A 14,808-nucleotide genomic window follows, 5' to 3' on the forward strand; every position below is an offset into this window, starting at 1 on the left:
GGTGTAGTTGCATCTAATCTCCATGTTTTTTTTTTTTTTAAATTATCCCATGTAACTTTATCGTCGAGTATTATTTAGATTGAAAAAAAAAAAAAAAGACTACACCAAAAAATTCAGGAATTAAATTGTTACCAACCCTAATTTAGGACTAGGATGAAAAATGTTTTTTTTTTTTTTTTTTTTGGTTATAAACTAGAGAGGAACTAAATAAAAAAGGTGGAAGGAGGTGGCGGTAGGGATTATATTTGATTGCATTCAACGCTTATATGTCCCCACGGCGTACGTGTGAAGCGAGCGGCACGTGTTTGTACGAACGCGGTTTTTGCAAAAGAAACCAAACAGAGGATCCCCATCTCCAAGACAAGCCCATGGAGTTTTCGTAGAAACAGAAACACGCCAATCTTTGTCCTTTTACACTTCCATTTCCATCCATATCTAAATAAAAATTTCCTTCTTCTTACTTCCATCTTCAATCTTCAACGAATCGTTGGTAAGATATCCATTTTCTTCTGGGGCCTCTCTCTTTTCTTAGCATTTATAATCTCATCTTTCATTTCTGACTACAAACTGTTCGATGAAATGCCTGTGAAGCACTATAATGTGATCCACCGCCATTTCACATAGGAATTTGACCACTAATAATGTACTATCTTCTTTATTTTATTTTATTTTATATTTTGTTTTATTTCATCTGTCACGTCGTTCCTCCATTCCCCACTTGAATGCTGCTGCTTGTCCAAATCGTTCCTTCTTGCTTCTCTCCCCCACTTGCATTTTTTAGCTGTTTGATTCATCACCGTCCTTTTGATTCTGTGCCCACTAAGTTTTCTTATTCTATTTGCCATTTTGTTTCATTGTTTTCTGGGCATTCCCTGCATTGGGTTTCTCCCCATTGTCATCTTTTGTTATATAATTTTAGCTCAAATCTGATTTCCCTTGCGTTTTTGTATTACTCTGTTGAACAAACCCTTTATCTATTGTTTTACTGGCTTGCTCAGTCCTATATCTTAGACGGTTTAGCTGAAGTTGAATGTTCTCCTTTTTGAAAACTTAAATAAAAGATTGAAATTTTGTTTTGTTGTATTGATCTTCTTTCTTTGGAAATCAGGGGCATGGTTGAGCTGGTTTATATTAATTTTTAGCCAAAAATTCAGAACTAAAAGACTCGAATGTAACCAAGCACTCGCTAGCGAGACAGATGGTTGTGATTGAGAAATATTACCTTCCCATATTTCCTTCTTGCTTGGGGGTTTTGTATATTAGACTGTAACTAGTGAGAACCGTTGTGAATTAAAAATGTGGGAAAGTATGATCTGGCCATCTTTCTTCTTAATAGGAGAATTTGTGTCAACCATTATGGGTTGACCTTGTGGTAAATAAAGAACACGAGTTGAGATCAATCAAGGACTGTGTATGCTCGCCTTGAATATATATAACTTTATATTTATTTTGCCTAAAAAAACCTTATACTAGATTTGAATGATTTTCTTAGTGTTCCAAAATATATTTCCACTTAAAAATGCTTTTTGAAGCATTTAAAAAGTTATTAAAACACACTGTTATTTTTATTGAGATAATTTAAAATTGAGTTGAAATTCTGATTACTTTTGCCTTCATCTCTATTGCCAATGTGTTTTGTTATTCTTTCACTTTCAGGCCACTCCTATTTTCTTTCCATTTAAAAAGACATTGTCTTTACTCACAAGAATTTCTTGCTTCTTATTCTTCTTCTTTTCCAATTTGGTTAATAGATATACATTAAGTAATCAATAAAATAATTTCTTTGTTTTTACCCGTTACAGAGCTGTGATCCTTCAAGGAAAAAAAGAACTAATAAACACCATTTCTTTAGAGTACCTAACCAGCTCCTTAAAGATACTAAAATGTAATAACTTTATTTCATGTAATTTGTTGTTTTCCTGACAACTAAATTGACAACTATTTTCATTTCAGAAAACAATATATATATATATATATAATATTCTCTTTCTAATGAAATATTAATCATTAGGAACTCCTAAATTATCACTATGATGCTTAATTAAATTAAAAAATATGTGATCCAAGAAGCTCCACACCAAGGCAACCAAAAGGGGGGTGAGTCAAGCCTTTAGGCTAATAATGATTGATTATATTGTATTTGATTTAATTTTGTATCCAATTTTCTTCTCCAGCCAAACCAACCAGGCTGGCTTGCCGTTTGCCAACAGAAGGCTATGAGCTCTTGCATTGGGACTCATGAAAATGGGGTTTTGTATAAATTAGGATTCTTTTGTTTTGTTCTTTTTTTTTTTTTGTGGATCAGAGAAAGGCCTCGTAACTTCAACCAACCACATGATCGATTGCTTGTTTCTCTGCTTTTTTTCGTTCACAAACAAAAGGGGATTTGCTTTAAAAAATAAACGGATCTTCTTCTGCAGACTGCATGCAAAAACATGACTGCACAACAAATGATGAATATGTATATATATATACATAGAGAGAGAGAGAGAGAGAGAGAGAAGCATGGTAGTGTCCTTTCTTCTTCCCATTTCATTAATTATATTCTGTTTGTATTTTTCTTTTGCAGAGTTTTGGCAATTGCCATGCATGATATGCCAATTGGATTTCTTCTGTCCCATTCTCATATATTAAAGTGGCAACTTGGCATTATCTTCTTTGGCTGCTGTAACTGTGTAAAAACTGAAAGAGGGAAAATCTAGCTCACATACTCAGATCTTACTGGCTAACAGCTGCTCTCAGAGGTGTCCAGAAAAATATGGTTAGAAAATTTGCTTCAATTCAACTCAATTCAAACTATTTTTGTTAGGTTTAGTTATGATTTCACCTTGGTGGGTTTGGTCCTGTTCAGTTTAATCCTTTTGAATTTAGTTGATTTGTGATACTCTTTTTTAAAGTTACAACTTGAAGTTGAACTAACTCAATCAAAGGATAATATTTGGATTCCGTTTCTTTAGAATATTATTTTATTCATAAAATAAAATAAAACATGTAGTAAAGTTTAACACTTTTTGAGAGAGTTTCCATTTGATCTTCAAATTCATTATATCTTGGTTAAATTGTAAATTTAGTTCCTACAGAATTTAGTCATTATGGTTTATAATTCGATACGATAGGGACTATGTATGAGAATTTTATCAAACTATAAAGATTATTTATGAGATTTTACCAAATTATAAGACAAATTTATAGTGTGATAAAAAAGAATATGGCATTCTTGTAATACTATAAATGTTCACTATCATTAGGGTGGCTGTACTCTGACAACCAGTAGAGTCCTCCCCATGCTTTGGCCTCACAAGTCCCATGAGGCCTGAGGGGTAGCTGTTTCAAAACCTATTGGGAATTGAATTGCAAGTTTCTATTTTGTATATACCTTCTTGGAAACTCTCGATTACTATTTTTTTTAAAATCTTTCTTTTGTTTTGTTTGTTTGTATGTATATATATTACCTCAGGCTCACTCCCCAAAGCTTCCAAAACAATGTCAACGTGCTGCTGCTTCTTATTAAATGAGCCAATGGAATGGCATGAAAACTGGAAGTATTCCCCCAGGCATGGGGTGGACGTCATTTTTTGTGTTTTATATGGTCAACTTTCAGGTGGATTTTTTGTTTTTTGTTTTTTATTTTTTATATTAAAAAAAACTTCATATATTTTGTGCAGTGGAAGAGGCCTCAACTTTTAGGATATTTTTGTCTCCATTCTTGAAATTTATTTATGGCCATTTCTAAAAATATTATGAATAGCAGTAAGTTAGAAAAAAGGAATAAAAATTCATTGAAAAAACTTGAATAACTGGTAAGTTGAAGTTTTCTTTTTGTTGGATAAGACTACTTTTTAGTGTCTTGATTATTTTCTATATCTTTGATTGATTGATCTTATGGTTTAGTTGAATTTTAAGTATTTTGTTAGCTAAATGTTCTGCGGTCTATTGTTTTTTTTTTTAAAGAAAAAAAAATGTTTTTATGTTTTTTCCCTTTGGCTTTGAGTTCATCAATTGGTGATATGTGGAATTGACATTCTAACTTCTTGGTTGAAGGTATAGTCTTAAGCAATAAGCTCAAGTTAGTTAGCATAAGAGGCTTTTGATGTGTTTAATTTAGGTCCATTTGTTAATTATTTTGTTTTTGTTTTTGAAAAATAAGTCTATATCATTCACATTTCTTACCATGATTTCAATATTTCTTAAATATAATAGTTGAATTATCGACCAAATTCCAAAAACAAAAGCAGCTTTTTAAGAGAATTTTTTTAATTCTCAAAATTTGGCATAGTTTTTTAAACCATCCGTGAAAAATAGATAATAAAGGAAAAAAATTTAGAGATTGAAGTAATGTTCATAGGTTTAATTTTCAAAAACATAAACTAAAAACAAAATAGTTCCCAAATAGGGTCTTAGTTTTTCAAGTGTTTAATTTTGAAAATAAATCATTTTTTTTTTAAAAATATAAAGTATTTAGCAATCACTCGTAATAGCTTTTGAAACACTCTTAGAGAATTTAAAATGATTCTGTTGAAAAATGTTTTTTTAATCCATCTAAATATGGTCTTAGATTTAATCATTTAGGTAAGTTCGTAGGAAGATCCATAAAACTTTAATTCATGATTATTTTAAAATATTCTATATATGATTTGTGGTCTTTTTCAACTATGTACCTCAAATTGGAATGGGCAAATCAACCTTATATTATAAGTTGATCCTAGGTTCTCAATAATTTCTTCACTATAACCAACAGTCTGGTTTCTACTTATCAAGCAAGAAAGTTATGGGCCCAAAATTTAATTGCTATTTTTTTTTTTTATCTAGTTATGAATTAATTATTAAATTAATTCCAACGAGTTTTACCGTTTATTACTAAAATAAAACTCAATTAAATCTATAAAATATCATGGTAAAATATAGATTCTACATTCCCATATAAACTGGATGACAATTGGCAAATGGTAGTTAGTAATATATGTTTATCCATCAATTGACAAATGACAAATGACAAATGACAAATGACAATTGACAATTCATCCATACAAGTTAAATACATAAAATAATGGGAAAAATTAAGATAATATTGTCATTTTTTTAATTATTTATAAAAATATGATTGTTTTGAAATAATTTAGAAAAATATTGTACTTTTTTTTTTTAAAAAAAAATTAGTTTGTTGGAAACTTGACAAAGGATGTTGAATCTTCAAAATTCGATAAGTCTAAGTCGAATTTTGAAGACTCGACTTCCATCATTTTTTTTTTTAATTTTCCATTTTGTTATTTTAATATTACACCCCCCTTTTTTATTATTTTTTATCACAATCTTTTTAACTTAACTCTAAAAAATATCATATAAAATAATATCCCATTCATGTTTTCTTCCATAATTTAAAAATAATAAAGTGTAAATTAAAATATTCATATTAATACAACTATTATCTCATTTATATAAAAATAATTAAAAAAATCAATTTGTCCCACAAGGCGGACGTCGTCGTCGACTTTGAACTTGAGGTTGCTCTGGTTCTTCCTGAAGTTGCTCCGGTACCTCTGCAGGCACTTCATAATATAAATATTCATTATGCTCTCCACAACCGCGACCATGTCTATGCACGTATGAAGACGATGGACCAGCTTTTGAATCATAATATCCTAAACCAATTGCTGGCATCATCATCATCGGACTAACATAATCAGTTTGGCTCTGCGTCTGCATCATAGGGGGCACTTATTCCACATTGTGGGCAACCTCATCGAACTCATCTTCTTCTCGAACAGGTCCTCTACATCTAGGAGCTGGTAGAAAAACCATGTGTATATTGTACATATAAGTATCTCCTCCATATAGCTCTGGTTGTCACTGCATGTAACAAGAACCTGGTTCGAATCATTCGCAACATTACGAAGTCTATTGTTGTTCAATCTCTGTGAATTATAAAACAATTAGATAATATTTAAAATAATTAGATAATATTCATTTATTTACCAGATGACCCACAACTACTTTCGGACAACATAGCGCCTTGTGATATTATTATACCAGTTGATGTAGTTTTGAGTGACATCCTTGTCAAATTGCTTAACTGAAACCTTCACTGCAATAAACCTAACACGATAGTGCCATCGCACTACCAAATGTGCAACTTTTTTGGACCAATCTTTAGTTCTTAAGTCAATGTCATGCAATAGGGGTTCAATATTACAAGGCGATGAGACATCCTGTTGAAATCTGAATTGTCTCATCACCAAGATGCCACTCACCAATGTGAAAACATATGAGAGGACTTATCGTCCGCTATATGTTTTGACCATTTGCAAAGTGTGCATAACAAGTTTGTAAGGCTCCCAAATAATCTGAAACATAAAATATTACATTGAAAAACATTAACGACAAATACAATAAAAATCTATATAAAATAATCAAATTGGTTAAGTATTAATTTACCTGATCAGGTTGAAGCAAATCAAACATGTATCTATATTGGTTGACTACATGTATGACTGTCTTAGTCACACAAAATTTGTCTCTCCACCTAAATTTTTAAATCGATAATTTAGATTATGAATTAACTAGATCATTCATATAAAAATTAAATTGAATTAAAATTACATACCGATAACCGTAGGCTCGTCCAGCTAACTGAGCATCATTTACAATTGTAGTTGTGGAGCCATTGTTGAAAATCGCTCCCAAGCCCATAGTTGTAGAAGTATCAGAGGCCTAGCTATCTCGCGAACTTCAGGTTTGGTTGCTTTGCATAGTTGTCTATACAACCATGCCAAACATGCTCCACCCCAATAATACCGTCCTGCATCATAGAAATTAGTTAACAATGGCAGGAACATCAAGTGAACAAAATGACTTGATTTATCGAAAAACAGACTTCCATCCATCATTTGCAGTATATATGCTCGTGCATATCTCACGATGGTTTCCTCGTCTGCATCATCGACGAGCTCATGGAACTGTGTTCCTAACCATATTAAACTTAACCTTGATCCTTTAATTTTTTCGGCAGGTGGGGTCACACCGAGTTACAGTTGACAGATTTGTAACCAGTCATCATACATCACTCCGGAGACTGGCTCACCGTCAATAGGTAACCCGAACAACACTTCTATGCCCTATAGAGTGATAATGCACTCTCCAATGGCCATATGAAATGTATGCGTCTCAGAATTCCATCTTTCGATCAATGTTGTTATGAGATGTCAATCTAACTGAATGAATCCCAATCTGGCAACCCCATAAAATCCAGATGTACGAAGTAACGGTAGTATTCGAGGGTGGATTAGGATAGTGCGGTAAATAACTGCCCCTCGACATCTGCAAGATATTTCGCCAGTGTTACGATCTTGCCATACAATGGTTGATTTGGTCATACAAAACATCAGGATCAATAGGTCACGAATTTAAAGCAATGATCTAAAAGAAAAAAAAATTATTTCTCAATTAAATAACGTACAACTTAATTAAAAGTACAATGTGCAGCTTTATAAATTATAATAATAATAAAAAAATATACAATAAAAGTATCATCTACACTTAATTAAATATACATGAAAAAAAAATTATTTTTTCGAAGGTAATAAAGTTAATACTAAACTAAACTAAACTTTTTAAACCAAATTTTCAAAGTTAATACTAAAAAAATAAAATATCATAAGAAATATATTAAAAAACACAATAAAAATTACAATAAGGTATTAAACTAAATTAAACTTTTTAAACTATTTTTTTAAAGTTAATACTAAAGTTTTGCTATTTTTTCAAATTTAATACTAAAATCACAATAAAGTTAATACTACTAAACTATTTTTTCAAAAGTAATAAAGTTAATACTAAAATCACAATAAATTTAATACTAAACTAAACTATTTTTTCAAAGGTAAGTTAATACTAAAATCACAATAAAGTTAATACTATAAAACTAAATTTTTAAAACTAAATTTTCAAATTTAATATTAAAAAAATCAAATATCACAATAAATTAAACAATAAAGTTAATACTAAAATCACAATATATTAAAAATACTAAAATTTTGCTATTTTTTCAAATTTAATACTAAAATCACAATAAAGTTAATACTAAACTAAACTATTTTTTCAAAGATAATAAAATTAATACTAAAATCACAATAAAGTTAATACTAGAAAAATCAAATAAAAGGTAAACTAAACCTTTTAAACTAATTTTTCAAAATTAATACTAAAAAAATCAAATAAAAAGTAAACTAAACTAAAATCAAATATCACAATAAATTAAACAATAAAGTCAATACTAAAATCACAATATATTAAAAATACTAAAGTTTTGCTATTTTTTTCAAATTTAATACTAAAATCATAAGAAATATATACTACATATCATAAGAAATATATTAAAAAAAACAAAATAAAACTAAACTTTTTAAACTAATATAAAAATACAATAAAAGTCACAATGGATATATAACTAATATTAAAAAATTATTAACATCAATATAAGGAATAAAAATGATAAATTTAGCATAAATAAATATTAAAAACAAAAAACTACTAATAAATAAAAATCAAAGTTCAACTCACAAATTCGACCATGGTTCTTTTTTTCCTTCAAAGTGACAACGTTCACCTTTTTCTTTTTTGTTATTTGTTATCCGACAACAACTACAAAAAATAACATAATATTAGAATCTATAACTTATATAAAAAATAATAATATAAGAACAAAATCAAAATTTATAATTATTCTTAAAAAATAGAAATATAGTAGAGTAAATTAACAAACCAGTATATTTTATGATGAAAAGTGTGGAGAAAATTTGATGAAATAGAAGGATATGAAATGGAAATGGAAAGTAAAAAATGGGAGGAAATGGTTTCTGTTGGAACGAAGAAGAGGGAGCTGGGAGGAGAGGATTTCTAATTCACCAAGAAGAGAGGTAAAATGTTTTTGAGGTAAAATGTATCTGGGATTGTGTTTAAAAAGTCATATGTCGAGTGTTGAACACTCGACCCACGAGAAAGCTGGCCATAAAGTCATGGACCGCATGGTGTGAAACTTCTGATCTGCATGCGAGAAGACTGGACATGCAGAGAAGCCAGAGGCATGAGGAGGGCAGGGAATCTAACAGAAGGCTTTGTTGAATGTTCAACTTTTGATCTAAAGAGGTCGAATGTTGAACACTCGACAAGTTCCATTGTCAAGCCTTCAACCTTCGACAACCTGCAAAACAACCACAAATCCATAAATAGTTTGAAAACCACCATATTTCCCCAATTAATTGTCAAATTTACAATATTTCAATAAAACATCCAAATATAATGTCCGTACATATTTTCAAAACAAAAATCAATAGTTTATCCATCAAATTCCCTTTTTAACAATATATATATATTAAAATCAAAAGAAGCACATAAAGGAAGTTTTTTAGCTCCCAAAACAGTAAATCTGAAAACTATTATCCTCATAAATGAAAGCAATAATCGACAAGAAATTTCGAAGGAGAAAATAAGGCATTTTTGATAAGTACAACACTATATATTTGAATTTTTTAAAATGAACTAGGGTATATTTGATAAGTGCATGAACAAAACAATTTGTTACTATATATTTTCTACTATAGCCAGAACAATATATGCAATGGTATATTTACATTTTTTCGCTATTATTTGTACAACATACTCAAACAAAAAAAAAAAGATACAACATTATTGGTATCATGCAGCATGTATATATTTATACTTTTTTATGTTTTTACTAAATTGGACATATACTTGAATATCTTAATAGAAGAGGTGATATCAATTTTTTAACTAGGAATATGGGAGAAAATAAACAAAATTTCCTAAAACGAAGGAAAACAATTTTAATTTGAAATACCTACATTAAATGAATATCAACTAAAATTAATAAATAACAAAAATAGAGTAAAACTCAAAAAATGATATTAATAAGGAAAGAATTCAATATTGTAAAAAAATTGTTGATGAGAGATAATGTAACTAATGACATTTAAAAAAATGTTATAAAACTAATAGTAAATCCAAAAATGATTTGTTTTTATTTTAAAATATTATAAAATTAAAGGATGAGAGAGAACCTATCAAAGGATTAAAAATGTCTCAAAATGTTGGCAAAATCTAGTTATGAAATATTACTAAATTTTTAGATATTTGTGAAATGTTAGTCATGTAGTAACCTAATTCCTCATTTTTTTTTTTAAGATGTTGAATAATTTAGGGATTTCGACATAAAAGACCTTATAATAGGGGTTACATTACATTATGTCTCGAATATTTTATTTTCTTTTACAAAAAAGGCCAATTGGATTTTGTTTTTTACTTATGTTAGTGGATATTTACAATTTAGACCTTAGTCCCACACACAAATATATATATATATATAATTGTGATTCTTTCTCTCTCCATACAAGCCTTCAGTCTATCAATATTTTTTTTTTAAAAAAGAAAAACCATTGACTCCTCCACTTCTCCTTTCTTACTCCTCCCTATTTTTTCTCCTTTCTCTTCCATTTCTTTTCTCCTTTCGGCAATTTCACACCCCTCCACCGTCGCCATTTTCTTGTCGGACTTGGTCGATCGTCGTCTTCGTCATTCACTAATCCGCCTTCCGCCGCCACCATTTGGTCGATCGCCGCCACCACCATTCGCCTGTTGGATTTGATAGTCGACTTCTGCACACCACCAACCGCTAATTGCCGAGGTAAGCCACTAGTCGTCTTCTCATTGATTCTCTCCCATTCGCGGTTTGCTCCCTTCGCTTGTGTTGTGCACCAAGATCCAGTCGCCTATACAAATCTGTGGCAGCCATGGTTGTAGAAGAATAAAAGATGAAGATGAGGGTTATGTGTTATAAAACCCCATATGAAGATGGAGAGATGAATATGAACTTTGTTTGTGCCGCCTATATAGATCGCACCAGGACCAAAGAGAACTTTTTTCTAAACCTTAAATATATATGTTATAAATCCCTAAGGGAAATACCATTCATATTATTTGATATATGTGAATTATTATATTGTGGTATATACTAACCGTTTTTATTTAATATACATAGTTGATTTTTATGTATGAATATTTAATGTTAATATGATGATTATATGTTCGTGAGAAGTAAGCTGATAAAGAAATTTAGATTATTAAAACTAAACATACTCTCACTTAATATTTGTATATTTTATATATTATAATAATTCTTAAATTTATATTGTAATATTGTTCCAAGGTAAATATTGATAACTGTTCCGATGTATACTGACAATATTTCAAAGGTATTTGTAAGAATTAAAAATTAATTGAGAGTTTTTTTTATTTTAAATTTTATGGTATTTATATATAAAAATTTTTGATGTTTGGGATGTCTGATTACTTAAATGAATATATATACTGTAAATGAAATTTTATGATATATATATTGTGATCTATGTTGAACATTAAGCCAATAATTATTTTATATATCTTGGTATATTTCATATATTAGATCAATAAATTATGTCAAAACATTGAATCAATCTTCTAATTTATATATTGTTGGTATTTTCATATATTGAGTAGAAATATTTCCAAATACCTAACAAAATGTCTGAGAATATATTTTTAATAACCAACCAACGAATTCGCAAAAAAAAAAAAAAAAAAACATGGAACCAAACAAAATATACAAAAATAAAATTTATTAAATGCATTTTTTTCTTCCATTAAATTTAAATAATAAAAAATTTCATGAATAAATGCACTATCTCTCTCCATTTGAAAATATGAAATTTTTTTTATTAATTATATATTCCTCTTAATAAATAAAATGCAGTTTATCTCTTTATCATTAAGAAAGTTTGAAAAATAGAATAAACATACTATAGAAATCGAGAATAAAATATAAGAAAAGGGTAAACTTGTTAAAAAATAATCGTCAACAGTCCCTTTCTGAAAAAATTCAAAATCTAAAGACATTTTTTTAAATAACGGCATAAATAGAATGTTTTTAGTAAAAATTCCAATAGTTTGTCAGTCGTGGGCTTACGTAATTGGGCCTTGGAGTTTTGAATTAGATCAAACCACTGGGCCACACAAATTTCAGACATAGCCCAACAAACGTAAGTTCAACGGATTATTAGCTTGGTCAGGCCCAATCCTTGTAGGGTTAACAAGATAAATGGTAATTCCAAAAGATATTTTATTTTTGTAAAAATAGTGAAACATAATATTTTAATATTAAATCAAATTTTCTAAAATGACTATTAAATGAGTATTTTTAATCTTAAACAACTAAGATCAGTTAATTTAAATCTCAAATGGTACTATGTTTAAATTGAGATGAACTAATGAAATCGACATGAACATTGGTGCATGCAGATATTGTATTCATTTCGAATTACCGTGAATAATAAAAAGGTAAAAATGGTTTAAAGTTCACCATGCGTATACACGTTTCCCTATGAAAGTCCCATTAAATTAAGTTATATATATGAATATACAGTGAAAGAAAATGAAGCAGTTCGATATAGAATAATAAAAACAGATTTAATTGTATAGATTAAATTTCCTTATTTAGAAACTTTTAAATTGGATCAAAATTTTAAATTAAGATGATGTTTCATATACAAATTTAATATGTATGAAAGTTAATTTGTAGTTTCTTCAATTTGAATGAGTTATGTTTGATTTTTGTCAAATAACAACTCAATTAAGTTAAATATGACAAATGTTTCAAATTTGTATTTATTTGGTTTATTTTTGTATTTTGGAGAGTTACTAAGTTGCTAGCCTATAAATAGCAACTTGTTTCTTCATCTGTATTATTCCATTCCAAATTGAAGAGTTTGCTCCTTTCTTTCTTTCTTTCATTCTTGAATTGAGAGCAAGTGTCCAAAAATTCTGTCATATCCAAGTAGTTCGAGGTTGTAGTTTTATCGGAGTTAGTCGTTGTATCCTGTTGAGACAATCATTGTAGTCTGCTTGTAGTATATGCAGACCGAATAATTGTCTTCAAGACAACGCTTATTAGAAGCGTGCCTCGACTATGTTTTGAGATTCTTTCAAGTTTTTGATTATTTCCATATCTAAGCCTTGTTATATTATATGTCTTAAGTTTGAGTTTGAATATTATACATTGGGTATACTGTTTCTAGTTGAGTTGTAATCAGTTTGCTAGTGTATTTAGTTCTCATATACCATTTTCTCCAACAATTTGAAGATGATTAGTATTATCCAAAATAATGGTTGCAAACTTCTCCACCAATGTTTCCACTTCTGTCATGATGGGATCGCCCATTGTCAAACCTAATATTGAAAAACTAGAGAAGTTCAAAGGATACAACTTCAGGAGATGGTAACAGAAGATGATCTTTTACCTCACCATATTGAATATTGCTCATATTTTGAAGGAAGATTGCCCAATTACTCCACCAGAAGTTGTAACTCCTGCAACGAAAGTTGTGAAGCAAGCATGGATATTTTTGGACTTCCTATGTTGTAATTATATGCTTAATGGTCTTGAGGACACTTTGTATAATGTTTATTGCATGCCTATAATACCTCAAAACTATTGCGGGAGGCATTAGACAAGAAATACAAGCTGAAAGATACTGGTACTAAGAAATTCCTTGTGGAAAAATTTTTAGATTATAAGTTGGTTGATCCCAAATTGGTAGTCAATTAGATGAAGGAATTGCAAATTATCATTAGTTATTTGAAAAATGAAGGACCGGACATTAGTGAGTCATTCCTAGTTGCTGCAGTGATTGAGAAGTTGCCTCGTTCCTGGAAGGATTTCAATGCTATCTCAAGCATGAGCGAAAAGAGTTATCCATGGAGAACTTACGGTGAAAGTCCGTACAAAAGAGGATAACAGAAAAGGAGATGAAACTCCACCGAAAGTCAAAGCCAAAGCACATATTGTTGAAGCTTCAAAGATAAACCCAAAAAGTAGAATTTCAAAAAGAAAAATGTGAATCATGGGTCAAGAAATGATGCTGACAAAGCGCATTCGAGGAAATTGTTGGGTTTGTGGTAAGGGTGGCCATACTACTGCAATGTGCAAACACAAGAAGGAAAAAAGTTCCAAAAATCAGACCAACATCGTGGAAAACGACGATCTGGTTGTCGTCATTTATGAGGTAAATATGGCTTTAGACACCAAAGATTGGTGGATTGATATTGGTGCTAATAGGCACATTTGTAAGAACAAATGAGAAACAAGATGACAATGAAAAATTGTAGATGGAAAATGCTTCAAGTGCCTCTGTGGATGGCAAGGGAAAGGTCCTACTGAAATGTAATTTTGCAAAAATACTTACCTTTAATGATGTATGGCATGTGCCAGTGATTCAAAATAATCTAGTGTCAAGAACTCTACTTAACAAACATGGGTTCAAGCTTCTATTTGAGTCAAATAAATTTATTCTAACAGGGGGGTATGTATGTGGGAAAAGGATATATGAGTGATGACATGTTCAAATTGAATGTACTAGCACAAATGCCAAAGAATAATAATAACAACAACTCTTTTGCTTATACTGTTGAGTTGTGTGATGTATGACATTCTAGATTGGAGTATGTCAATTATCGTTCTTTAAATAGAATGATAAACTTAAGACTGTTGCCGAATTTTAACATTGATAATAGACATAAATGTAAAGTTTGTGTTGAATCAGAGTTTACTATAAAATCATTTTCATATGTGCAAAGAAGTAATGAGTTATTTGATTCAATCCACAATGATATATGTGATATGAAAAGTACTCCCACAAGAGGTGAAACTGGACCTAAGACCAAAAAGATTGGTGTCCTTATAAGGTTATGGAAACGAGATTTAGT

At 29.8% G+C, this 14,808-nt stretch overlaps 1 long non-coding RNA gene across 1 annotated transcript; it reads left to right on the plus strand.

The window, feature by feature from the left end:
* The first annotated feature begins 267 nt into the window (after nucleotides 1-267).
* On the plus strand, nucleotides 268-3,815 carry LOC120071735. The gene is made up of 3 exons (XR_005480322.1): nucleotides 268-490; nucleotides 2,570-2,761; nucleotides 3,458-3,815. It is a non-coding gene; the product is annotated as an uncharacterized LOC120071735 (long non-coding RNA).
* The last annotated feature ends 10,993 nt before the right edge of the window (nucleotides 3,816-14,808 follow it).

The sequence above is a fragment of the Benincasa hispida genome, chromosome 2 (genome assembly GCF_009727055.1).
Source record: "Benincasa hispida cultivar B227 chromosome 2, ASM972705v1, whole genome shotgun sequence".
In the NCBI taxonomy this organism is placed as follows: domain Eukaryota; kingdom Viridiplantae; phylum Streptophyta; class Magnoliopsida; order Cucurbitales; family Cucurbitaceae; genus Benincasa; species Benincasa hispida.